This window comes from Equus caballus, chromosome 1 (genome assembly GCF_041296265.1).
Source record: "Equus caballus isolate H_3958 breed thoroughbred chromosome 1, TB-T2T, whole genome shotgun sequence".
In the NCBI taxonomy this organism is placed as follows: Eukaryota; Metazoa; Chordata; class Mammalia; order Perissodactyla; family Equidae; genus Equus; species Equus caballus.
Genome location: NC_091684.1, coordinates 39939783 through 39966420, shown reverse-complemented (window position 1 = coordinate 39966420; position 26638 = coordinate 39939783). Strand labels below are relative to the sequence as shown.

General features: G+C 41.2%; 1 protein-coding gene and 1 pseudogene across 21 annotated transcripts in view; both read right to left on the bottom strand.

Annotated features, from left to right (window-relative positions):
* Positions 1-26638, bottom strand: part of LIPA (lipase A, lysosomal acid type) — a 194384-nt gene that overhangs the window by 45423 nt on the left and 122323 nt on the right. For 6 of the 21 annotated variants that reach the window (XM_070224563.1, XM_070224551.1, XM_070224634.1 and 3 more), the window contains exon 2: positions 25209-25379. The exons of 6 other annotated variants lie outside the window; for them this stretch is intronic. The gene's annotated coding sequence lies outside the window, so the exon portion shown is untranslated. Of the gene's footprint in view, positions 1-4431; positions 4516-25208; positions 25380-26638 lie in introns of all 21 variants that reach the window. 9 more of the 21 variants (XM_070224554.1, XM_070224578.1, XM_070224612.1 and 6 more) reach the window with 2 other exon arrangements.
* Positions 7076-11617, bottom strand: LOC111774523 (DNA-directed RNA polymerase II subunit GRINL1A-like; annotated as a pseudogene).

Genomic DNA, 26638 nt, shown 5'->3' with positions numbered 1-26638 from the left:
TCTGCAACTTTCAATGCATCTTTCAGTAATTTTTGTTCACTTTTCAAATATTTCTGGGGCCTTTCCTTGTCTCAGTTTCTTCATCTGTAAAATGGGGATTATCAGAATGCTCATCTAATATTGTTCTTAAGAATATTAAATGAGTTATTTAGGGGCCGGCCGCATGGCCGAGTGGTTAAGTTCGTGCGCTCCGCTGTGGCGACCCAGGGCTCGGATCCTGGGCACGGACATGGCACTGCTCATCAGGTCACATTGAGGCGGCGTCCCACATGCCACAACTAGAAGGACCCACAACTAAGATATACAACTATGTACAGGGGGGTTTGGGGAGATAAAGCAGGAAAAAAAAGAATATTAAATGAGTTTTTTATTCCTATGTATTATATTTAAAAATCCATGGGAAATGTTTAAACATTATCTGGAAAATACTAAATACTCACTTGTTATTTGTTATTATTTCAGTTTTTTACTTACATAAGTAATATTCCTGTAATTTTACAAGTAATCTGACTTAGTTGAAGAAAAAAATAGAAAATGAGAATAACTAAAACAAAAAAACTAAAATAATCTCACCAAGAGAAAACCTTTGATAACATTTGCTATATATCTCTCCAGACCTATTTTCTGCACACATACAACCATTTCATTTTTATAATAATGAAACATTTTATATATAAAATTTTGTACCCTGCTTTTTTAGGATTGTGTGACTATATGTTTGTGTGTGTTATGTCTGACTTATTTTGACTAATTAGGTCGTCTGATTTTTTTGGACATACTTCTGAGATTTATTATATCTGGTGTATTGTCTGAAAATAAATTTATTGAAAATAGAAGTTTACAATCATTGATTATGGTATACATTCTGAGAAAAGTTTTAATATTTTATCCCTTTTTCTTTTAAAGCAAGTTTTTTCTAAGTACCTTGATGTTTTAAATTTATAATTTACCTAACATTTGGGAAGATAGTTTCTAGAGTGTTGTGTTAGAACAGTTCACAAGCCTTGTTGATGAAAACACTAGAGTTCTGTCAATTGTTAAATGTTTTGCAGGATATACTGATGCTAGCGGCATTTTTTTAGCTAAAGTTTCTTTTTAATGTGTACGCTTAAAGAGAAATACCAGACACCTGTCGCTTGGAGACATTTAATTTCATTGAGAGTGCAGTGTATTTGTAGCCCAGCTCACAAGGGGACGCTGACTAGCGTGTACCTGAAGTAACGCACATAACATCGCTATCCCTTAATTTCTTGTCTATAAAATGAAGATATTAATAGCACCTCTTCCCTCATAGGATTATCAGGAGGCTGCACAGAGAATATCCGCATAAGGTGCTAAGATGGTGCCTGCTCCATAGCAAGCACTCAGTGAATGTTACTGTTATTGGATCCTAATTACCATGTGATAACCTCACTTTAAGAAATGCTGCACCGGAAAAGAGTCTGGCAGTTTCTCCAAGGCTAAACATGGAGTTACCAGATGACCCAGTAATTCCCCTCCTAGATATGTACCCAAGAGAAATGGAAATTTATGTTCGCACAAAAACTTGTTCATGCATATTCACAGCAGCATTATTCATAGTAGCCAAAAAGTAGAAAGAACCCAAATGTCCTTCAACTGATGAATAGATAAAATGTGATATATCCATACAATAGAAAGATATTTGGCAATAAAAAGCAATACGGTACCGATATATACTACAATGTGGACAAACCTTGAAAACATTATGGTAAATGAAAGAAGCCATTCATAATTATATCTATTGTACGCTTTCATTTATATGAAATGTCCAGAATAGGCAAATCAATAGGAATAGAAGGTAGATTAATGGTTGGCAGGGACAAAGGCACGGGAGAAATGGGTAGTGACTACTAATGGATACAGGGTTTCTTTGGAGGATGATGAAAATGTTCTGGAATTAAATAAATTAGGATTGTTAAACACTACACAATTTAGTGAATATACTAAAAACCACTGAATTGTGCACTTGAAAAGGATAAATTTTATGGTATGTGAATTATTTCTCAATGAAGCTGTCAAAAAAGACACATGGGTTGGGGCCGGCCTGGTGGCGCAGCGTTAAGGTCACACATTCTACTTCTTGGGGCCCAGGGTTCGCTGGTTCGGATCATGGGTGCAGACATGGTACCACTTGGCAAAAGCCATGCTGTGGTAGGCGTCCCACGTATCAAGTAGAGGAAGATGGGCATGGATGTCAGCTCGGGGCCGGTCTTCCTCAGCAAAAAGAGGAGGATTGGCAGTAGTTAGCTCAGGGCTAATTTTCCTAAAAAAAACACAAAAAGTTGTGGGAGAACCCCCAGGTTGTGTTCAAGTCCAGCCTCCCTTCAGGGCAGAGGAGAAAAGGACCTTCCTTCTCCCACCCTTCACCTTTTCCAATCTATTCTTATTCTTCCTTGTTCAAACCTGTGCATCCGATACTAGTTTATATTAAATGTGCTGAATTTGTTGGGATACACTGGGAAACAACATTCTTTCCCTCCCATTACTGTGCTCCAATGTGCTATTTTTGAAATCCCCTCCCTATCCCTTAAAAATCTCTTGGGCTATTCTTACCCTGATGGATCCAATTCCAATCTCAGTTCCCAATTCAAAGTTTCTCCCCTTCCCCATCTCAGATGGGCCTTGAGATGGAGTCCAGCCATGAGAGGGGTGTGATCTGTTCTTCCCCCACCCCTTGCTTTTCCCTACTCACTTATCCCCAATCCCTGCTGCTGGCTTCTACAAGCTAGCATCAGATGAGATCATACGAAAGGGAGATTATTTTTTTTTTTACTCAGCTGGTGCTGAGGACTTACATACCCCCAGTACTCTCTATGAGCGAGCATACAATTGCTAGCTCTCATTTAGCACACACCATTAGACTGAGCTTTCCAAAACAAAAATTTAGGACATACCATCTGATAGCTGCAAACCATCATGTAGGCAAAGAGGCATTAGTTAATGGGACTAGGTCTCTATAATCCTTTCCTCAGTGGCCTCAGTCCAGCCCTGGACTCTATTCACAGCTGTTCTCTAGGCCCCTCCATTCTCCATTCAGCATTTGTTGGAATCTCACTTTCCTGGTCTCTGTCTGCCCATAGTCTAGGGCTCCTATATGACCCCATGATGAGCAAAGTGTTGTGGAATTGCAATATCTTTTTTCCTGTCTGAGTCACAGCTTTTCCAAGTGCACCTTGATTTTTTCATATCTCCATTTTGTTGATATTATCAGGCAATTCCAATCTTTACAACATTGTTACGTAAAGAGCAGTCCATGGACCAGCATGCTGACATCTCCTGGGAGTGTGTAAGAAATGCAGAACCTCAGGCCTCACCCTAGACCTACTGAATCACAATCTGCATATTAACAAGATTCTCAGATGCCTCATATGAGGAATGTTTGAGAAGCACTTTGCAAGATTCCAATTCAGAGATTCATTTATATATTAAATACATTTTCCATATTATTCTGGTAAATTCATTAAGACAACTCCAAACTCTGATCACATTTCAAAAGAAATCCCAATGGGCCCCTGTCTAGCATTCCTTCTCAAGTAACCACCACTTTTTGGGAAGGGGACAGTATAAACTGGCAAGCCTATGAAGAACATTTGCAGTTATTGAAGTCACCTTAAAGCATGCTAACATGTCACTGTTGACAGCTGAGGCACAATAAAGGCAAGAGGCAGCAAGAGAGTCCATCAAGTCTCCATGAGTTTCTTCTCCCTTTTCTTCCTAGAACTGTTCTTCCCATACAAGACAGACGTCAGGGGATCAGGACCACTTTGGCTTTTCCTGTCTCTTCTCTTCCTCCTAACCATCCTCCACATCATCCTCCACCACCTCTAAGACTCCCTCAGTGGAGTGTCTTACGTAAAAAGCAAGCCCATTTGATCCATTTGTAATACTTCTACTAGAAAGTAGGGAGGCCCATCTCTCCCTGTCCCAAATGAAAAAAAAAAAAAAGATTACTTTTGTATGTCATTACTATCAATCATGTTGGGTACAAAAGAAGGAGGCAGATGCTTCAAGGGAGTGGAATAGTGACCAGGTCCCATCCATGGTGCTTGACCGTAGATAAACCTTTTCTCTTGGCTTCTCCTAAATTGCAAGTGCTCGAATCCCTGTTCTGCTCCGACTTGTAAACTAGTTCAACAGTTTATGAGGGAGACCTCAACATTAGAGTACTAGTACTAAGAAAGCAGGGAAGATCTGATGTTGTTATTACTTTATGCTACCTTGAGTAGAAATGAGATTCCATAAAACCATTTTGACTCATGTCTGTCTCAATTTTCTATGTCTCAGTTTTTAAATAAAGAGGTTCTACCAAGTGACCTCATAAATCTGTTCCAGTGAAGAGCCATCTATAAAACGCTCTATGACTCAATGTCATAGAACTGCAGTGAGAATTGCTTTGATAGAATTACTTACGGCAGCGAGACTGAAAACTTCAGAGAGCATTCAGATCATCATGCAACACACTTTCCAGACATCTCTACAGCTTACTCTGTCTCTCTAGGAGAGGAGAGATAAGGAATGGAGAATAAGATGTGGGTGGCTATCAACATGAAACATAATGTCTTAGTTTGTAACATTAACCTTACTCCTACAGATGATCTATTTTTATATTAACTTCAGCCTTCCTATTCATATGGTTTGTGCCCAAAATACTTAATGTCAGCTTTTTGAAAATAGAGATCATAACTTTCATCAGTCAGTAATCTAACAAGGACACTTAAAAGGATGATTGAAAGAGAGCTGATTTACAAGGGGACTATTTAACAGCTGTGGGGTAGGGAAACCACAAGACAGCACAGTAACCTGGAATAGTAGCAGCCTAGATGTTAACCACCTCTAGACCCAAAGAGATGAGTTGGTTACTGGAAAATGGAAAGAGAGAGTCTCAGAAGCCTCCTTGAAAGCAGCAGTATCCTTCAGTAGGATGACATAGCCTGCAGCCTTCCAGCAGGGAAAGAACCAGAGAAATAAACACTCTATTGTCATTGTCTCCCTCCCTTCAATCTGTTGTAGGTACTCCCCACTGACAACACACAACCATTAGCCGGAGGACATTGGAACCTGCTAATGTAGTCTACTCAGTAACCTCCCACTTCACAGGGCTGGATGGAGAAGGATGGAAAGTGGAGCTAGAGGGGAAAATGCAAGATAATGTTCACATGATCTTTCTACAGTCTACTTTGGCAGAGGGAAGTAGGAGGAAGTCCAGGATTGTGGTTAGGAGTGCAGACCCAGGAGGCAGACTGCCCAAGTTCAAGCCAGCATCTACAATGTGCGAGCTGTGCAAACTTGGGCAAGATTTTTAACTTCTTTATGACTCAGTTTCCTCATCTGTAAAAGAGGTTTAATAGTGTCTAGGGCCATTTCAAAGTTTAGACAAGATAATATGTGTAAAGTACTTAGAATAGTGCCTGATGTATAGCACTCAATAAATGTTAATTGTTTTTATTTTTTTTACATTTTTCCTTTCAGTAAATTTGTTTCTGTAAATTTGATTTATTTGCTTATTATTAATAGCTTTTAGTTATTATATAGGTTCAATATATTTTCCATTTTGGTGTACATACTTCCAACCCTATTTTCCTCTGCATACAGAATTTCACAAAAATGGGCTCATACCATACATATTATTTAGCTATCTTTCATTTTTTGTTGGTTTTTTTTGTGAGGAAGATTGGCCCTGAGCTAACATGTGTTGCCAATCTTCCTCTTTTTGCTTCAGCAAGACTGTCGCTCAGCTAACATCTGTGCCAATCTTCCTCTATTTTATGTGGGATGCTGCCACAGCGTGGCCTGACAAGCAGTGCTAGGTCTGTGCCCAGGACCCGAACCTGTAAACCCTGGACTGTGGAAGTGGAGCGCAGAAATCCAACCACTACACCACCAGGCCAGCCCCTAGTTATCTGCTTTTATTCCCACTTAATATTGCAAATCTTTCTATGTTATTCAACATATTTTAAAAATTATTTTTAATGGTTGCATGTATGATTTTGTCATTTGAAGGTACAATAACTTATCTAACAAATCCCCTTTGTTGGATGTTTAGATTATTTCCGTTTTTAAAAACCAATATAAGCTACACAACCATGTTATTATATCTATGATACAATCGTAGAAATAAAACTTGTAGGTCTAACATAGGCACTCCTTTAAGGATTTATCATTTTTGCTCTGATTAATATTTTATTCTTCTTTCAAAATTGTTTAAAGTCACCAACATATTAGACAAATAAATCTTTAATAACATAAGTGTTAATTTCTCTGGAGACAACTATATAATACTTTAGGTGACATGAAAGTATATATATGTGGGACCAAGTTTTCTGCAGCCTAAATGTGTGCCCGTTTCAGGGAAATTTAAAGTGATGTATTGGCAAGACAACAATTCAAATGTAGCTTTTGAAAATATTAATTTCCTTTCCAAATGTTAATGTCCAGTAAATGAACCTATCATCTGTTAGATCAAAGAACTCAACACAGGAAGAGCACAACCTTCACTTCCATCCATCATCTTAGACTTTTCCTAACCCAGGCTGCTCCAGGAAAATTCGGTCACCTAGGAAGACCTTCCACCTTTCAGCTTCTACTAGAAGTACTCCTTATTCCCAACCAGGGGAAAGGTAACACTCTTCCTAAAGGAAGACAGAAGGAGGAAATACACATTTGTTAAGCATTTCCTATGAGCTTCTTCCTAGGTACTTCACATCCAATATTTCAACAACCCCATGCAAAAAATGCATAAAATTCTCTAGACTGCTTCCTTCTGTATCCAAAAAAGAAGGGTGCTATGTCTTCTTAATTCATTGTAGGTGATGCTCGGCACAACTAAGTATTTCACTGAAAGACCCATAATAAATAATATTTGACAGACCTGAGAATAAGTCAAAAAGTAGTCAGCTGCTTTCATTTAGCTTCAAGAAAAAAAGAGAGTGCTCCACCATAAGCAGTAGTCAGACAAATGCATGACAAATACAATGTGGTTAAACAGAATATTCAAATATTAAACTTTTCAAGCACATGAAACTCATCTTCATGAGATGAACTGGGCATTTGTTTATAGGTCCCTTAGTGTAACTTTATAAAATTCTTGCCCTCAATAGTGTCTGACACTAATCTTGATACTTGTTAAAAAGTCTGATATAAGATAACTTCATCTCAACAGTGGCAGATGTAGGAGATTATTCCAATGCCCGTATTCAGAATACATCATCGGAGAACTGATTGCCGTCTTCATCCCTCACTTCTCAGTATTTCGCCTGAAGTCTCCCCTTCCGGATTAGAGCTCTGCATTTTAATATTCAATCTTTCAGCTAATTTTTATCCTGTGAGCTTGGCTTGCATCTCCTCATAACTGTTTTTGAAGGGCCAAAGATCCTTCTAGGAAAGCAGCTGTGTAGGAACATTGTGAAATGGCAGCAGTCCAGCTGCTGTGATGTCTTCAAGATGCCTCTTCTCCCTGTGCCCTCTTTCTGAGGAAACAGGAGCCCCTCTTCTTGGATGACGACTAGATGAGTTATTTTTTTGGAAAGGTCATACATTTTTTAAAAATTTATGTGATGGGGGCTGGGTTTTTGGCTTGAATTTCTAGCACTTCCATGAATGTGGCTTCTTCTGAGTTCCACTATGAAGGCCTATCAAGTTATAGTACTTGTGATTTCTTCTGTGTGGTGTTCACTTTGAGTGCAGTTGCGATCCTTTGTAACCTAGCAGTAAACAGGTTGTCAGAGCTGAAGTATCTTCTGCTTGACTTGTACACAGATGCTGAGGGAGGTGCCCACCAGCTTCTCATAAGGCAGGTGTCCCGGCTCTGCAGCTGGAAGCCTTGCCCCTGCCCACTGCCGACTCCGCCTCTGAAGTCTCTCCATCCGTTTTGTGGAGATGAACAGTCTAACAGGCCTTTAGATGACCTGCTGTATCTACAAAGGATGAGCCAGAAACTGGTCATGAAATGTCAGCATTAATGTCAGAATGCTGGACCTTAACTGAGTCCGCATCCACTCCTGCAGTAGCTTCTCACCTTAGCTTACAGTCTAATCTAATGGGATGAAACCGTTCCCTGTACCTCCAAGTCCTTCACGTTCTGCAATGGCCACTTGCAGTTTGGCCACAGAGTCTTAAGATCTTTTTACCCTCGGTGCGCAACTTGCAAGTGACTTTTTCATTGTGCAAAGTCTCTCCTGGCATTTCAACGCCTCCCGCAGCTCCACCAAACTCAACTGCCCTGAGTCCTGGGAGCTGGGGCTCAAAGCCGTAACTGAAATGACATCCTGGGTAAGGCTGGCGGGCTGTGGACACATGGCCCCTGGGTAGCCCCACTGCTTGCGCCCACGGTGGCCGCTAAGGACATTGATACGTTACCAAATTGCCATCTAGAAAGCCAGTCACGATTTGGACTTCCACCAGAAACCATTCAAATATTGCAGAAGGATTGGATCTTATTTTTGGTAACTACTGTGCAATCTATTAAATATTTGGGGGAGATTTTTTTTTTTACCAAAAAATGAGACTAATTCCCAGTAATGAATCTGCATGTCCAGATTTGTGGTGCCAATTGGATGTGATTACAGAGTCACTGGCGTCTTATGGTGTAGGGATGAGCACTTACACTTTGGAGCCAGACAGATGGGTTTGAACTTTGCTCAGACATTTATTAGTTGTGTGGTCTTAATGCCAATTTCTTCCTCTTTAAAGGATTGCTCAATTATGTTTATGCAAAGGGCAGATGGATCTTGGTGACAGTGGATTTTTATCAACTTAATCAGATGGTCACTCCAATTTAGCTGCTGTTCCAGATGTCTTTTTGTTGTCAGAGCAAACTGACACATTCCCTGGCTGTGGTGTACAGCTATGCATCTGGTAAATACCGTATCATCTATCTGCGTTAGTAAAGACCAACAGAAGCAGTTTGCGTCCAGCAGACAGGACCAGAAATGCACCTTCCCCGTCCTATCTCAGGCATATATAAGTCTCTAGTGCTCTGCCACTATTTCCTTTGCTTGCAAAGACTGTGACTATTTCTCCATTTCATAAGACATCATGCTAGTCTGCTGTGATATTGATAGTATTATGGTGATTTGGACCTGGTAAGCAGGAAATTGTGACCCTTCTAGACACCTTGGTAAGACACATGTGTATCAGTGGGTAGGAAATAAGCTTCTTAAAATTTCTGAAGTCTGCCACCTTAGTGACATTTCTAGGAGTCCAGTGTCTGGAGCATTGTTGACATGTACTTTCCAACGTGAAGGACAAGTTGTTGCGTGTGTTCCCTACTTCCATTGAGAAAGAGGCACTGAGCCTAGCAGGCCTCCTTGGAGTTTAGAGACAATACATCCTGCTACTTTGACCTATTTTCTGAATAACCTAAAGGCTACCAGTTTTGCCTGAGCTCAGAACAAGAGAAGAGTCTGCAATAGGTCTGAGCTGCAGGCAAGCTGCTCTGCTACTTATGCCATATGACCCAGCAGATTTAATGATGCCCAAAGTATCTGTCACTGATAGAGATGCTCTACAGAGACTTTGTTAGGTGAGTCACAGAACACACCCTTAGGACCTTGGAGCAGTTACTCTATCCTCTGCAAATTACTATTCTCCTTTAAGGAACAGTGTCTGGCTTATCCAGGGCTCTAGCAGAAACTGAATGTTTGACCTTAGGCCACCAAGTCATATACTACTTGACTACCCATCATGAATTGTGTGTAGTCTGACCCATCAACTACAAAGTAGGGTGTGCACAGGAGCTCTTCATCATCTAGTAGAAGTGGTATATACAAAATTGAGCCCTTCTCGGACCTAAAGGCTCAAGTAAGTCAAACGAGTAAGATTCCCACGACCTGCACTTCTATCACACTGTCTCTTCACTCAGTCTTTACCTGTGCCATCATAGGCACTTCCATGTGACTAGTTGACTGAGGAAGAGACTATTTGGGCCACTTTATAGACAATTCTGCAGGATATGCTGGTACTGCCCCCAAGTATACAAGTGCAGAACTCCAGCCCAATTTAGGGATGGTTCTGAAGGACAGTGGTTATAAGCTGTTCTCTTCCATTGGAAGAGCTCTGAACACTTCACCTAGATATTAATTGTTCCTAGAAGGAGAGATGTCCAGAGTGATGGATCTACATTGATTCATGGCTCCATTAACCTGGAAGCTGAAATTGCTATGTGGCTGCTTTGGGCTTCTTATTCCAGTAAAGCAACAGGCATCAGAACTTGGGTCAAGGACTGCCAGCTTCCTTTTTTCTCTTATGCCCCCCACACCCACACTCCCCTTCCAACTCGGGTCCAACTAGAGAAAGCCAAATATGCTCCCCAAACCAATCACATAAGATGTCCCACTCTAGTTAGTCCTCCTCTAGCTTCCGCGGTGCTATCAGCCTCCAGTCTGCACCCGTGGAGCCTTCCCTTTTCAAGAGAAAGTTCTCCCACCGCCCTGCCTGCCTGGAGCCTCTGCCAAACCAACAGATGGCGGCCAACCCCGGCTCCAGCGAGCTCTGAGTCATAGCCTCTGCCTGTCCTCACTGGAACTGTATTTGCTTGTCTTCCAGAGCCATCTCTTCTCCCTCACCAGGCGGAAGAGAAGACGGAGACGGCCAGGCAGAGAGCAGGGCTCCGGGGAAGCACCGGCCAGGCTGCGTTCGGCCCAGGCGGGCGAGTGCGGCCTCTCCTCTTGTCCCCAGGCGCTGGTTCTCCTGGAGCGACGCTCCTGGAAGCCGTGGCGCTGGCCGGCCGGGGGGCGCCGCCCTGGCGTGTGCACGGCCCCACCGCGCGCGAGTCCCCCTGCGGGGAGCCCCGCGTCTCCCGCATCGTCGCCTGGCTCGCGGAGCTGGGACCTTCGTCCGCCCCCTGAGCCGGCTTGGCCGCTGGAAAGCCTTGGATTTTCTTATCCCTGCCTCCCTGCCCACCGCGCGAGGGAGGCATGTCCTCCCTCTGTCTTTGCTTTCAGGTTCATTCCGGCAAACCTTAAACACAGACTTCTTCCTGTGGATTTGATCTTGAACTTCCTGAAGAAGCAACCAGTGGCCTCCTGCCGCCGTGGTCATAGCCATAGGGAGGGGCTGGGGTCTCACCTTCGGGCAAAATCTCTGGGTCTAGCCCCAGTGTGGGCACTATGTGGCCGGTACCTCATTGTATTTCTGGCCTATCAGTGAGTCCTGGATCTCTCTTTCCGTGTGTAACCCACGGACACCATGAACTCAGCCCGCGGGGGTCCTTGTAGTCAAGGAGTGGCTCCATTTTGGGCTTTAGTTCCTCATATTCATGACCCACAATAACCCATGGATCCTTCACTATTTGCTCTAGACTGCCTCTCTTGCTAGGATTGAGAATGAGAAATTTCTTAAGCAGATTTTCACATTCCGTGGATTAGAAAGGAATGTTATATATGCTGATCAGTACCCGCTCCCACAGCTCTGAGAAGTTCTCTCCATGGAAAGGCAGGAATCCATCAACCCGTGCATGTAGAATAACTTCCAGACTCCATATAACCACCAGGTCAGACATTGACCCTGGCAGAGTTCCGGGGCTGCCACAGAAGATATCCTGCTTGTTGTAAAAGGTGAATTTGTTGCTGAAGCCGAAGTATGCAAGTTTGACATTCATGGCAGCATCCACGAGCACCTTTTCTGCCTTTAAGTCTCTATGGACAATACGCTTCTGGTGACAGTTTGCACAGCAGACACCGTCTGGTGGAATTTGCCTTCAGCCTCTCGTCTTTCCTGCTGCCATGAGCCCTAGGGACTCAAACACCCCTCCTCCACCAGCGCCCCGCCTAACAAGGCAGAGGGTTTCCTCAGCGGCCATCACTTCAGATACTTCACTATGTTGGGATGATCCAAGCCTTCACGATTCCTGCCTGTGGGACAGTCTCTGGACTGGAGGAGGCGAGTCTCCTTACTGACCTTCCCGGCTCTCGCTTCCCCACTCAGGATGTGCTGCGCCCCCTTCAGCCCAGCCGTGACTCTCCCCAGTGGTCTCCCGGAGACGCCGTCAGCATGAGCCTCTCAGCAGAGGTGGCTGAGGGGCCGCAATGTGTTGGACTCACTGCCGCACTTGGAGGCGAGGGGCCTACGGTCGGCTTAAGTTTGGGGAGAGCTGTCGGGAGGCTGGGTTCAGATCACCTCAAAAGAGAGTCAGTTCGAAGCTCAGCTAAGGAACTGGTCTTTCTAAGGGAACCATGATGCCAGACAAAAAGAAAAATAACCTGAATAAATACTAACAAACTAAAAAAGAAATGAGTGAAAAGAATAAAGGAAAAAGAAAAGAGAATAAAGCAAAAGAAACATGAGGGAAAAAAAGAATAAAGAAAAAAGAAGAAATAAGAAAAAGAAAATACCAGACAAAAATGCCAAGGAGGAAACAAGCTAACTGTGATCCAGGTCCCTCGGGTCTTTGCAGCTTCCTGAGCTGGAAGGACCAATAACCTGGGCCCAGCCAGGGATGTCAGGAGGTACTTGGAGCGCCAAAGCAACAGTTTCATAAGAGGTCATAGGAAGAAATGGACCTATCAACAAGGCTGGGACAACCCACAGTGATTTTCTCACTTTTAGGTCTCAAAACCCCCTACTCTTTAAAAAAAAAAAAAAATTAAGGACCCCAAAGAACTTTTTGTTTATGTGGGTTATAGCAACTGATATTTACCTTATTAGAAATTAAAACCTGTAGGATGCTTCAGTGGCCTTTTATAGTTTGAAAAGCTGCAATAATTTTTGGCTTTTAAAGAGCTCATAATGTCTACACTTAAAATATTCAAAACCTTGTTCTTTAAAGTCTGATTGGTCTCAAAATGATGCCACAACTTAATAGGCATTGTGATACTGTGCAAAATGTTCTGTTGCATAAGACACAATAAAGTACATTATTAATATCGATAAAGCAGAGGAGAACCTAGCAATTATAATATTTTCATTTCTTTCTTATAGTTTCACCCAGTTTCTTTGGAGGACATTCCTCCCTTCCCACACTCCCACCTCAGGGCTCCATACTAGCTCCTACTTCTGCCTGGAACTTTCCTTCTCAGAGATACACACAGCTCCCTCTTCCACCTCATTCAAGTCTTTTCTCCAATGTCACCTTCTTAGTGACATCTTACCTGATCTATCTATCTGGTCTTATAAAACCCCTTGCATATTTTATCTGCCGCCTCTACCCAAAGCTTTGTATTATGGAAATTTTCAAACTTACACAAAATTAGAAAAGTATAAAGGCCGTTTCTCACATATCTATCATCCAACATCAATAATTAGCAACACTTTTGCAAACACTGTTTATCCATAAATACTTCAGTCTGCATCTTTAAAGACTTTTATTTTAGAAACACAGCCACCATGCCATTATCAAATCTAACAAATTAACAGTATGATATACAAGTATATATTCAAATTTCCCAGTTGTCTTGAAGATATTTTGTCAGTTGATATGTTTGACAAGGTGCACACATTGCTTTATGATTTTCCATAGCTATATCACCATTCAAAATACTATATGTTTTACGTATTTGCTTACTGTATGTCTCTCTCATTAGAATATCAACTTTGTGCAAGCAGAAATTTTTGTTTTGTTCTTTGTTTTATCTTCAGTACCTGGAATGGTTCTTGGCATGCAGTGGGCCTTCAATAAATGTTTGTGGAATGAATGAATGAATGAATGAATGAAGTTGGCAACAAGGATGTAACAGTCAAGGGGTATGCTCTGTAAACCTTGGGCAACTTTTCTGAGCCTCAATTTTCCTGTTTGTAAGATGGGACTAATAACACCAACTTTGTAGGGTTTCCAAGGTTGCAGGGCTGTTGTGAGAATTAGCCAAAATATGTGTACAGTGCATGGCATGTAGCACACTATAATGTAGCTACTATTTTTATTTTTCATTAGGTTAAAGATCTTGAGATGAGATCAACTTGGATTTAGGATAAGCCTTAAATCCTATGACAGTGTCCTTATGACAGAAAAGGAGAAGACACAGGGACACACAGGGAAGAGGACCATGTAAAGATAGAGGCAGAGACTGGAGTAATGCCACTACAAGTCAAGTTAACACCAGGGGCTCCCAGAAACTAGCAGAGGCAGGAAGGGATTCTCCCGTTGAGGCTTCAGAGAGAGCGTGGCCCTGCCAACACCTTGGTTTTAGACTTTTAGCCTCCAGAACAGGAGAGAATAAATTTCTGTGGTTTTGAGATACCAAGTCTGGGATTATTTGTTATAGCAACCACAGCAAATCTACTACACATTTCTCCGCACTGATACAGTGCAAAGCACGACGCCACTGCTCAGCCAATCTGATGGTATGAGTGACTGATGTACATTCTGGAGCAGCTTCATCATATTTTCAACTGATTTGAAGGACAGCCCAAACTGGTTCTCAATCTTCATTTGTCTGTCTCTCTCTAGCTATTCTCAATATATCTCCCCCACTCCCACCCCACTCTCCTACTTTTATGGTAGAGTTAGAGGCACCAAAAGATGCAATGATTTCTTCCTGGTTCATTCAGAAGATTGTATCAAGGGGCCAAAAATCAATTGGAGTGACTATACTTATCTGATTTAATGCTGTGCAAATATATTTTCCATCATCCTATGAAAGGTTAGGAGGGCGGGGTGGTGGGTGACCAGTAGGATGTCAAGAGTAATTGGAGATAGAACTATTTCAAATAGACAAATATGTAATGTGTGTATCTGTGTGCATTTATGTGTGTGAATATTGTGTGTGTGTCTAGGCAAGAGAAGCAGGATCTCAGCTTCAAAACTTAAGCTGTGCTAAGCTGAGTCTGACCCCATCATGCCGTTGGGGCATTCAGGGACCAATTGTTACTGGTGTGCCACTGTATGGGGTGGCGCCCTTCTGGGGGTCATTTGCGGAAATGACTAGGAGTCTTTTGGGAAAGAATTGAAGGGAAGAGAGGATGGGAGAATACAAATTTGGTCTGAGGAACACGGCTCAGTGTGTAAAGGGAGGGGAGGCTGCAGGAGCAACTGCGTTCTAGATCCGCCTGCCCATCCTCCCTGTGCTCGGCGCTTGTGCCAGAGCCTGAGGATGGAGACTGAAATAAAAGAAGCTTAAAGCTCCTCGTTACTGCGGTTTCCACACGTTGTAACTCGGCCACGTGCTGAGTCAACACAGGACCAGAGCAGCCGACACCAGGCTTGGCTTGGGCTTTGGAGGGAGCAGGGGCAGGAGCGTGGCCATGGCAAGTGGGACAGGGAGGAGAAACCCTGAGAACATTCCATGGAGCTCCCAGACGTATTTTGGGAGTGGGGGGTGGGCTAGGGCAGGGCTGGATTCTGCTATTGTGGGTAGAATTGGAGCTGGAGAAACAGGGTTTTGTTTCTTTCTTCTGTTTTTCTTACGGAGAAAAGAAAGGAAGTGGCCTCGGAAGCGGCTCTACATTTCTGCTGTCCCCCTCCTGCATCCTCCTAACCGCCAGGGCCCCCTCCTGGCAGGGTCTTGTACATGCAGAATGCAACGGCCTCCCCCCTTTCCTGTCAGCAGGGGCAAGCTGAGGATGAGGATGAGAAAAGGTCATTCATTGGCTTTCAAAGGGGGAGACTGGGTTACCTTTGCAAGCTTTATTGAGATATAATTGATATATAACCTTGTGCAAGTTTACAATGTACAATATGATGAACCGTGACATATATTGTGAAATGTTTACCACAATAAGGTTAATTGGCACATTCTTCACTCACATAATTATCATTTTGTTGTTGTTGTTATGGTGAGAACATTAAATCTCTACTCTCATAGAAATCTTCAAGTAGACAATACAGTTTTGTTAACTATAGTCACCATGCTGTATATTAGGTCTCCAGAAATTATTCATCTTGTAACTGGAAGATTATACCCTTCAACCAACATGTCTTCATTTCCCCCACCCCTCAGACCCTGGCAACCATCATTCTATTCTCTATTTCTGTGAATTCAATGTTTACAGATTGATTCCACATATAAGTGAGATCATACAGCATTTGTCTTGCTCTGTCTGAATTATTTCACTTAGCATAATACTCTCAAGGTCCATCCATGTTGTTGCAAATGGCAGGATTTCCTTCTTTTATGGCTAAATAATATTCCATTGTGTATATATATATATATATATATATATATATATATATATATATATCACATCTTCTTTAACTGCTCATCCATCAATGGACACTTAGGTTGTTTCCATGTCTTGGCTATTGTGAATAATGTTGCAATGAACATGGGGGTGCAGGAATCTCTTCAAGATATTGATTTCATCTCCTTTGAATGTATACCCAGAAGTGGTATTGCTGGATCATATGGCAATTCTATTTTTAATTTTTTTAGGAACCGCCATACTATTTTCCGTAGTCGTTGTACCAATTTACATTCCCACCAACAATGCACCAGGGTTCCTCTTTTCTCCATATTCTTGCCCGCATTTGTTATCTCTTGTCTTTTTAATAATAGCCATTCTAACAGTGTGAGGTGGTATCTCATTGTAGTTTTGATTTGCATTTTCTTGGTAATTAGTAATGTTGAGCCCCTTTTCATGTATCCATTGGCCTTTTGTATGTCTTCTTTGGAAAAATGTCTATTCAAGTCCTCTGCCCATTTTTTGCTTGTATTTTTTTTCTTTTTTTTGTTTTTGCTATTGAGTTGTGTGAGTTCCTTATATATTTTGGGTATTAATCTCTTATCAGCTATATGATTTGCAAATATTCTCTCCCATTCCACAGTTGGCCTTTTCATTTTATTGATGTTTCCTTTGCTGTGAGAAGCTTTAGTTGGATGTAGTCCTGCTTGTTTATTTTTGCTTTTATTGCTTGTGCTTCTGGTGTCATAATGAAAAAATTATCGCCGAGACCTACGTCAAGGAGCTTTTTTTGCAAGGGCAATTTTAACAGACCCTGGAGGAGTGGAAGGTGCTATCATGCTTCTCCACTAGGGGGCAGGCTTGGCCGACTCACCGACCTGCTCTCCCTGAGCTGGGCTCTGATGGCCCCACCACTTTCCTTTCCCAAAGAGTTCTCCACACCCTCTTTCAGGAGTGTTTTAAATACATCTTTTTTCTTTTGTTTTTCTTATTTGAAAAGGAATACACAGAGAATTGAGAAAATACAGAAAACCACAAGGGAAAAAACTCAAAAATAACCCACAGTCTCAGAACACTGGGATTCCACTAGCATTTTAGTGTGGAATGAGTTGAATTTTATTTTTTTATTTAAAGTAACAAGCGGCATCAGAATTCCTCTTTTGGAGCGGGGACCGTGGTTCTGATTTTTTTTTTAATTTATTTTTTTCTTTTCTTTCTTTTTTCTTTTTTTGAGAAACATAAACTGATATATTTTCTGGATTCAGCGTGGGAGAACATCTTGTCCCTTGGTACAGGAAGGAAAGAGATGGGGTGTGGGGGCTGGGTGTCCTCTGACTAAAGGATCCGGCTCTGGGGAAGCCAGACGACTCTGGGGAGGCATTTGCTGCGGTGTGTGAACGAGTATTTTCCGGCGCTGGGAAGAGGTGTTAATTTCACTTCTAGGTCAAAACAAGTGGCATAAACATGATGTCCAGGAAGCTGGAGCTCCGGAGGCCAGAGCACGGAAGCCCAGGGGAAGCTGAAGAAATCTGGGTGGGCGTTTGCACCTCCACAGGCTGTGGTGGAATGACAGGGGTGGGTCAGCCATTCCTGGAAGTTGGGGGAAGGGAAAAAATCCGGCTGGGTTATAAGTGTCCTGCTAGAAATTTATCCCTGGGCTTATACTGTTATGTTTTATATATATACATATATATACACATACACACACACAGATTTTTTGTGTTATTTTTTTACTTTAAATTCTTGAACATTTCTCTTGTCCATTAAAACATATACATGTGTATATCACCATATATGCATGTTTGTAAATATATACTTTATATGAAATGTAAAATGCTTTAAAACTGTGCAACATTTAATCATTTAGATGAAATACTGATCCTTAAATTTGTATGTTGAGGATGTTTCTATGGCAATGACATTAAAGACCTCTGGACCTGATTTTGAGTTCAGGGGGCTGAACATTCTCTTCCAAAATATCTAACAGCTCTGGCCTTTCCTGCTTGAAAACACCATCCAGGAGTGCCCAGGCAGTGTGGTGACCATTCTCACGTTGCATTGGGCTATTTTAGTTGTGTTTCCATTTCCTCCGCTACACCGAGAGCTCCCTGATCTCAGGACTCCTCATGTTTCATCTTTACAGTGTAGCATCAAGCATACTGTACAGGCTCAGTACATATGATTTTGAGTCAATGGGCAGACACACACAATGTAACTCAGTGTTGGGGCTCTCCCACCCCACCCCCATTTCGGTGAAGCAGCCTTCTAAGTTGACAGCTAAATCTGCTCCCCACACTGCTTAGATGAGCCCTGAGAAGGTGAGCATTCATGATTCCTGCATCCAGGTAACTGGACTTACATAGATTCTTTTCATGTGTGACACCTAATAAGTTTTTCCAAGAATATTTTGTACTGCCCATTGTTCTCTTTTCTGAAGCTGAAAGTGAGTGTGGGGAGGGGTGGAGGAGATGAAGGAAGGTGGGAACAAGCTGAAGTTTTCCACTGGCATGCCTTGATATACTATTATTATTTTGACTTTAGGTAGGTAAACACTTTGAAGATCGCACTCCAATTCTGAAAGAGCTTAACACCACTAGAGGAACAATGTAAGAACCAAAATCTATATCTTGCTATTTTGAATTTGAATGGTTGAAGGAATACGCAGGCACACAATTGCACCCAGCCCATGATTTTGCTGACTTTATTGTTTCTAACATTTCTGATGCTGAAGAATTGAGCTGTTAACCAAAAAATAGGCTTCTTTTTATTGGCAGCTGAGAAGAGAACTACCTTCCAGAACTAACACGTCCTTTTTTTGGGAAAAAAGTGTTCCTTTTGCTTTTTTTTTTTTTGGCCAGTAGCTTCTGTTTAGAAAAGGTGAGTCCTGGTGCCTGTGTCAGAGCAGGTCTCTTTCAGTGGCAGGTAGAATAAAGAGAGTGGTCACTAGGCAACATGATTCCTTTTTCTCTTCCTAGATGGCTTGCCAAAGATAATGCAATTTATATACTAAGCTCAGAGAAAAAGGAAACTACAGGTGTTTTTCAGATGATTCATTCAACTCAAGTTGGCCTTTTCCAAATTGCTTTTTTCTCTCTTTCACTTTCTTCTTACTGTAACAGAATTTCAATGAGTTAAGATACTCAAGATCAAATCAACTGCATAGCTATTATACTCTCAACAAAATAAAAATGGAAACTAACCTTCAGAATAGAGAAACAAAAGTCTTCAACAAGAACACGTTTTTCAGATGCATCGAATCTTAGAATCTTGTCACTTGAAGGGCCCATGGGGGTCACTTATCCAAACACCTGAGGAATATACACCACTACTCCTTCCAACGACCATGGCGGACATCATTAATTGTTCACAGCATTTTTACCACTGTGCAGATGTGAGTTTAGAATCCTTCCCAGCAGACCATTCCAGTCTTTCACTATCAATTCATGGGAGTTGATAATCAAGATGAAACCTCTTCATTCATCTTGGCTTAGCCCCACTACCCACTCCATGAAGGCAGTTTCTCTTATAATACCTTTGATGGATGATTCAAGGCTTCCCACATTTGCTTCCAACGTATCTCTTGCTCTAAACAATTATATGTACCACAGAGTTCAGTCAAATGATATGCTCTCTGACTCCCAAATAAAGGCCTCATTGTTCTTGACATACTATGTAAATTTTTGAAAGTTTCCACCATTGCTACAACCACATAACATTCCAGCATCCTTCAATGAGCATTCAAGAACTGCCTCTGCAGGAAAGACTTCTAACCATTCCTGCCTTGCAGAATTTGATGTGATCACTTCTTCATTTAAATCCTCAGAGCACTCTGTACCATAGAGTCAACACTAGGTGGTGTTTTGCCATCAAGACTTCTTATATGTTTAGTGCTTTTTCTTTCCTATTTAAGAAACCATGTCTACCCCAGTGTACCCATGCTTCTTTAAAGAATCAAGAAAGACTCTATGGAAACAGAGCTGATGACAACATTTTTGATACCCAGGAAAGAGGTCTGCTAAGACAAATATTGTAAAGTGGGGAGCTGCAAAGAGCTTGCTAAGGAGAGGAGAAAGCTACAACTGGCAGGACTTTATTAATACTTTAGTCAAAAGATTTAGTCAGTGTATAGGCAGAGGTGGCATGTTTGTGGTATTCAATAAGATATTCCTGACCTGAGGTCGTTTGTACTAATAGGATGAATTTGAAATAAAAGGAGGTAGAGTAAATAATACTAGGGGCCATTTCCTTAAGATGTTCTGTGAACAGGAAGAATTTATCGGGCTATAGAGCAAGAATTAACAAACTACAGTTGGTGGACTCAATATCCTATGCCCCCTGCTTTTGTAAATAAGATTTATTGGAACACTTATTGTCTATGACTGCTTTTGCACTATAATGGCAGAGTTGAGTAGTTAGTTTAGACAGAGGCTATCTTGCCCATAACACTGAAAATAGTTACAATCTGGGCCTTAAAAAATGTTTGCAGTCTCTGCTAAAGAACTTTATTATAGCTGTGATTCACATTCCTGGAATCCTTGAGATTCACCAGATGGTAGGAACTGCTGCAGATGGTGTGCCAGGGACCCTTGGACAAAAGTGCAGATGCCCACTGGGGGATTTTTTGGCTATTTGAAATGTTTCAATGTTTTCTATGAGATCTAATTTAATTAAATAATAATAAGAATCTAGAATAGAGCAAAGGATTGTCTCTGGTCTTGCACTCTGCCATAAGAGTATTTGCACACTTGTTGCTTTGATTTGTCTCTGTTAGAGAAGAGCAAAAACCCACCTTTTAGTGCCCAAATGATCATGGAAAACTTTATATATGGATGTCATCACTGTCAGTCATTTGGGGATAATTAGAGAAGGAGGCACATGACCTCGAGGGAGAGGACCAGTGATAGGATACATCCATGATACCTGAGTCCAGGCAGCCTTTTGTGTTGGTCCTTCCTAAAAGGGAGGATGCACAAGTCTCTGCTCCAGTCCTGAAAAGCAGACCACAAGTTAAAAAGAGAGACCTCCACATTGGACAGCTGAGAAACCAGGGAAGATCATGAATTTATAGTATCTTGATTAGGAATGAAATGGATTTTTTTGAAAAACATTTTTGACTGATGTCTGTTCCTTAGCATCCCAGATCTTGTATTCATTGACTCATACAACAATGTTGTTTATTGCTATTGAAATCTGCTAAGATGAAGAATATTCCCCCTGATCCTGGGATTGTGACAAGAGACTATGGATAAGGATGGGGGCCAGGGATCCTGGCAGGAACTAGCACTTCCATGTGTTATGAGAGGGAAGTGACTTCCCCAGGGATAGACTTTCTTGGAGTTTTCTTCCTCTCAGAAGATACATAGATGAAGAATGACTTAATTTGTTGATGTTGCTGCTGTTTTTAGAAAAGGCTTCTGATGCTATGACTTCTTCTGCCATTATCCCAGAAATCAAGAAGGCATTTTATTCTTCAACATTTTGTTATGATGAAAAGGCATTCAATCTTGGGAGGCACGCCCAAAGGCTCACGTGATAATGACTGAGTTAGGCAAAAATGAGGTAGAGTTGTAAACTGAGAGCTTTGTAGTGTTTCAACTTAGCTAGACTGAATTGTGTTTCCCAGAATTTCCTTCTGGTATGTTTCCAGTCAGGGTGAGTCAGCAAACATTTTTGCATGTGATTTGGAGGGTGGAAAAGAAGCAATAATTTTGCTTTTTTATGCCTGGAAGGGCAGGCAGGTGTTTTTGTAGCTCGGACACATTGTTACTCATCTCCTGGCTTAACTCCTTAGTGTGCCAGGCCTGCAACTGCTCTACCTTCCCTGGATCCTCCTTAAGTGTCTCTGAGTCCGGGACCAGGAGTGTGTTTAGCTCCATGAAAAGGGCACCAGCTCCTCCTGCAGGACCCCTACATCATTGAGGGTGGAGGCAGTGAGAGATGACTCAGATGCCAGCCCATTGTTGTGAGGATGCAGCCCTGGCTGTGGTTCCGACCTGTCCGTGCTCTACTCCCTGCCTGTGAGCTTTAAGTTCTAACATCAGACAAAGACAAGAGCCTCACAGAGACTACTGAGCCAGCTTCCACAATTGCACAAAATCAAATTTCCTTAAGAAATATGTATATATAACTCCTGGGGGCTCCTCTTCTCTCACTGAACCCTGACTAATACACAGAAATACTTAGTGAAAGTAGGAATTAGGAATTTAGTGATCTAGTTTCATTTCTGCCAATTGTGCTTCTGTCACTTTGTGAAAATTATTTTATCTTTTTTAGGCCTCAGTTTCTTTAAAGTACAATAGTTTTACCAAGTGATTCACTTATATCCCTTTCAAGCCCAAGGGCTATTATATGACTTGATGACTATGCCAAGGTATACCAGCTGCTTCAGGAATGGCTTTCTAACTGCAATGTATGGAGATTATGTTATGATTTCATTATTTCTACATTATCTTCAACCCTCAGCTACACAATTTGTGTGGCAGCAATGCAAGCTCAGATCAGAATGTGACCATTCTATTCCATAGTACAATTTTGTAGAGAATGTTGAGCTGTAAAGGGCAGAGTTTAGAAATGGAGGTGAGGGACAAGGCCGAGGCAAGGCAGTGCAAGGGGTGAGGTGCCGAGGGCACGTCATTTAAGGAGACACTCACTCTCACTGTCATGCAAGTGCAGGGTCAGCATTTGTACCAAACTGAGAGCAAGTGTCTCCTTAAACTCTACACCTCAGGGGCCTCACTCCCCTCACTCTAGTCCTAGTTTTGGTTCTGGAGCCAGACTACCAAGGCTGAAGCAAAGATCCACCACTTGAAAGTATGTAATCTTATGCAAGTTATTTTAATCCCTTTGTGTCTGTTTCCTGATCTCTAAACAGGGGATAATCATAATATATGTCATAAATCATAATCAGAGATTAAACACAATAGCATATATAGAACAGCTAAAATAGTTCCTGGCACATAGTGAAGGATCAATAAATGTTGGCAACTGTAGGGGAGGAAGACATTTCCTCTACCCACTGTGGGTTCTTCTGGCTGGAGAACAAATTAAATTCCCATGAAACCAAATAATAGGAGAAAATTAAACAAAGCTTTATAACATGTATATGTGGGAGTGGCTCAGGCAACCTGAGCAACTCGCCCAAATGGCTGAAGCCACCACCTTAAATATCATATTCAGCTAAAGACAAAGGAGGATGTTGGGGGTGGGGAGAGTCAGTTACAAGAGGTTACCACACAAGTACAGTAAACAAGATGCAGATTTAAGTCTTTGCCTTTGGCATCAACTAAGAGTTTCTTGAGATAAGGTCATCCCCCTTCCTGGTACAGAGAGGGAGACACCTTTACAGATGGAGATTTCCTCTACAATGTAAATGTTTCTTAACAAAGGGTAAGTAAACTCTGCTTTTCAGAGTTTCTTTCCTGTCTGCAGTTTATTAAAAGTAACCAGCCCCAAATAATCCTCATGCCAAAGAGACATATCTTGGGGTGGCCAATTCCCATCCTCCACACTACCTTTATTTTTATTTGTACTGTATTCAAATATTAGGAGCATAGAACAGTGTCTGACACATTGTTGAAATTTAATATTGACTGAGTGAATTAATGAATGAATAGAGATGGATAGACAGATGGACGGACAGACAAAACATGTATTCTGAGTTCAGCTTCCCTGAATTTCTCCTCAGCTGTTTGGAGAAATACAGACAAGAGAGAGGGAACAATCACTGACAAATTATCAATGATTATTTTTAAATGGAGGCAACTATTTAAAACAACCCCTGCTGCTCATGATGGGTTTAGGGATATGACTAGGTTAGGGGCAGGAAGGTGCCTTCTTTCATTCGTTCAATTCATTCATCCATTCATTCATTCATTCATCTTCCAAGTAAGGAAAGAACAACTTGCAGTTTCAACTTCCCTAGTGTCTTTTACTATATGGTTATTTTTACACAAACAACAACCCCCTTCCTGCTCTCCTTTTGGGAGCATGCCCCCTTGTTTTTCTGTTTTGTTTTGTTCTTGGTGTTCCAAGGTTTTTGTTTTGTTTTTCAGTGTTCCAGCCTCATTTATGTGTATTACAAAGGTAACAATGAAAATACAGAGTGCTATATAAATGTGAGGGACAAGAGATGACATTGACTTTTTGAGAACCCGTTATACAATCCTGCCCCTTTTCTTCAGTTTCCCTATCCGTGATCAGAATAAGTTCTTTGTCCGAATCAGGCTCAGGGCCAAGAGTCTTAGTGAGACTAGCAAGAGGGTGACAACAGGAGAAAGAACAATTTTTCAAGTACAAAGTAATTTACTGCATTTCTTTGAGAAGTAATAACAACAGTGGTTTCATTTTCTCAGTTCTAATGACCTCATATCTATGCTGAAAGAAAAAGAAAAATAGGTGACAAGACTAGTGCTCTCCTTACATAAGACTTTTGACAAACAAGAGAGGCCACTGCTGGACTGACTCCAAAAGCTAAAGTCCAAAACAAGAAGAGCTGGGATTGGAGTCACTGTACCCAGAAGGCCTGAAAACAACCCCTATGAGACAAAGCTCTCTCTGCTTCCATCGGGGGGTTGGGGAGGAGGGCCCACAGAATGACGATGCAATAACCTAATGGAAATAACATTTATTAACAGCTTGTAATTTGCCAGGCACCATCCTTGGGGTTTTTCTGGGTTTATCTAATGATAAATTATCCTTTCAACAATTGTATGTGATAGGAAGCAGAGGCAGAGAGGTTAAGTAACTTTCCCAAGGCCACACAGCTAGAAAGTTGCCCTATTTTACTTCAGAGCTGGAGGACTTGGCAATTAATATTGTGTTAGTTTGGAATATTAACCAAAAAAATAAAATTATAAAGACAGGCTCCAAATAGTTCTTTATGCTTTGGAAAAGCAAGAAATCTCATAAAATATAATTGCATTCTGAAAAATATAAAGTGTTAAGTTTAGGTTAAAAAAAACAATAACAGAAGCACACAGAATATATATTACTGATATATGCACTCATACAAATTATATAGAATATAAAATAGAGTATTATGTAATATATGATGAGATATATTACTTTTATATATTATATAGAAAATATATAATTATAATATATAAATACTGTATAATATACTGATAAAGGGGCCAGACCCGTGGCTGAGTGGTTAAGTTCGTGCACTCCACTTCGGTGGGTGGCCCGGGGTTTCGTCAGTTCGGATCCTGGGCACGGATGTGGCACCACCCATCAAGCCATGCTGAGGCATCATCTCACATAGTGCAACCAGAGGCACTCACAAGAATATACGGCTGTGTACTGGGGTGCTTTGGGAAGAAAAGAAAGAAGAAGATTGGCAACAGTTGTTAGCTCAGGTGCCAATCTTTAAAAAAAAATATATATATATATAAAATATATACTGACATAAATATATTTATTCTATATTTAAATATTGCTATAATATTTATATTTACATAGAAATATTTATACTATATAATATAAAATATTATTTTTATATATTATATAATTCAAAATAATATGTAAATATGTTCTAAATAATAAGTATATTATAATAAATAAAATACATTGTAAAAGAATGTATGTATACAATGGAAACACACAGAATAGGAGAGATTTATAGGAGCTGCTTTACTGCAGCTCATATCAGATATACTTGAGAGAATTGCTTGTGTGAAAGATCAACTGGTATCAAGAAAATTGTATGCCCCCAGAAGAATAACTGCCATTTTTGACTACCTTAATAGATGTAGAGTAGCCCAAAAAAGAGAGATGAGAAGTGTTCTAAGGTGTCCTGGTCATGAGGTTCTGTTTGGTGCGGTGTCCATTTGAGGCTCTAGTGCTTTAAGGATGAACAGAGACCTGGCTCTCCCACCATTCTCTCTGCCCTTTTCTATGATACCCCCCACCTTCTTCCCTTCCTCTTAGCTTACTGAGAGTTTAATCTCCAATGAATTTAGTTAAAAGGGACTATTCTCTAGAAAAGGATGGGTGAAGAGTGTGTGGAGGTCGTGAGCAGCTGTGAGGTTGCGGGAGAATGTCAGAGAAACATCTGGGTGTTACCTTTCTATGTGAGTGGCAGGTGGTAGAAAACAGGCAAGATGGGCATAAAGAAGGCTCCCAACTTTAGGAAGGATTTCAGATTTCCAAATGCATTTGTAGAGCTAAGGTCCTGCCATGACCCTGACTTGCAGACGAGGGCTTCTAGCCAGACCACGGAAAATGACAGAAATCAACCGATGGAGAAATCCCTCCATTTTCTGAGAAAGGTCTTTGAGCTGAATCCTGATGAACAATACTTTAAATCTTTTGTTCTTGAAACTTCAGAAGAAGCATAAAGAAGCAGAGTAGAGAGGTCATTAATAGAGGCTTTGAGGCAAACCCCATACTAACAGATATACTTTATAGTGTGGGTAAATTTTAGCACAGAACAGGAAATCTGCAAAAAGCTCTGAATTACTCATAAACTTTTCTGAATTCTCACCAAAAATAGCCTACCTGCTTCACCAGATCTGAAACTACTCTGGGGAAAAAGCCAAACAAATTCAAAATGCAAAAGCATATTAAT